This window comes from Aptenodytes forsteri, unplaced genomic scaffold (genome assembly GCF_000699145.1).
Source record: "Aptenodytes forsteri isolate BGI_AS27 unplaced genomic scaffold, ASM69914v1 Scaffold76, whole genome shotgun sequence".
Classification (NCBI taxonomy): domain Eukaryota; kingdom Metazoa; phylum Chordata; class Aves; order Sphenisciformes; family Spheniscidae; genus Aptenodytes; species Aptenodytes forsteri.
The window spans coordinates 2,872,753-2,874,147 of NW_008794444.1; positions in this window are offsets into that span (position 1 = coordinate 2,872,753).

A 1,395-nucleotide genomic window follows, 5' to 3' on the forward strand; every position below is an offset into this window, starting at 1 on the left:
AAGTCGGGCATCCCCCCGAGCCGGTCCCGGGGGTCCCGTGTTCCCTTGGGGGAACGCGAACCCGCCCTGGAAGGGACCTGAGCATCCTCCGGGGAGGGCACACGGGCACCGTCCCTGGGGGACTTGAGCATTTCCCGGGAGGGGACCCAAGCCTCCCCAGAGAATGTACCGTCCCCAGAGAATATACCCACCCGAACATACCCACGGAGAGGAGCTGAGCATCCTCCTGGGGGGACCTGGGCATCTCCCGGGGAGGGGACTCACATGTCCCCCGTGGGGACACAAGCATCCCTGGAGAGGGGAGCCCAAGCACCCCCTGCACCCAGCTCAGCATCCCCAGCCCTGGCTGTGCCGCTGACATATTAAGCCCAGTACTTGGGAGTCGGGTTGAGGCAGGAGCAGAATTACGGCCAAATCCTGTTCCCCTTAAAGCCTCCGCTGATGTCCTGGCAGCTGGATCAAAGGTGAGTTGGGCTCGTTCGTGTGGCGGCCAGCCGCCGCTCAGCGCACATGATGGAGCTAATGGACACACGGGTCTCTCTCCGGAGGTGACCCAGGACGGCAATAGCAGCAGCAGCAGCAGCACCATAAATTAGCAGCAAAGCATCTCCGAGCTGCTCCTTCTTCAGAAGTGCCATCTGGTGAGATTGTTTTTGGAGTAGTTATTTATTCCTCACTTTTAAGTGTCTATAGGCATTTTTCGGGATGACCTGCGAGGCCGGCTCTGCCCCCGCAGTCTCTACGAGGCTCTGGGAGAGAGCAGCCGCTTGTTCCCAGACCTAAATAAAGAGCAGCTCTGCTGCGAATACCCTGACACTCATTTCTGAAATCTGTTTGCAGCTCAACAGATTGTGCTGGGTAATTACATTATGCGAGTGCGTGGTACCAGCAGTGGGAATCCAACACGCTGCTCTCCTCATGGAAAAAACCAGCCTGGCTTTCGGCAGAGCTGGGACTGGAAAACCCTCGGCTTTGGGCTCGCTCTCGTGCTCTTATCCATGCCATGTGAAATTTGGAGAGCATTTCCACCCGGCAGCTCGCCCCTGCTTGTGTCGTGCCGAGTCCCCGCGAAGCCACCCGTGCCGAATGCCACCGCAGCCGAGGGCACGGGCAGCGTCGTGGCTGAGCGGGGACCACCACCCCACCCAGAAATGTCTTTTTTTTCCCCAAATTCACTCTGGAAACACCCCTCCCGCAGATAACACAGGGGGATAGCCAGGTAGAGGCCAGGCGCGTGGCAGAGCTGCCGTTCAGCTCGTTTAACCCAACTCATAAAACATTTTAGGGGTCGGGGAGGGCGCAAGCGGGACACGGCCCCGTCGCTTTGTGTGCTGCTGAGGGGGATGAGTCAGTCCTGCTGAGCGTGTCCTGCAGGACCCCTGCCCCATCGCTCGC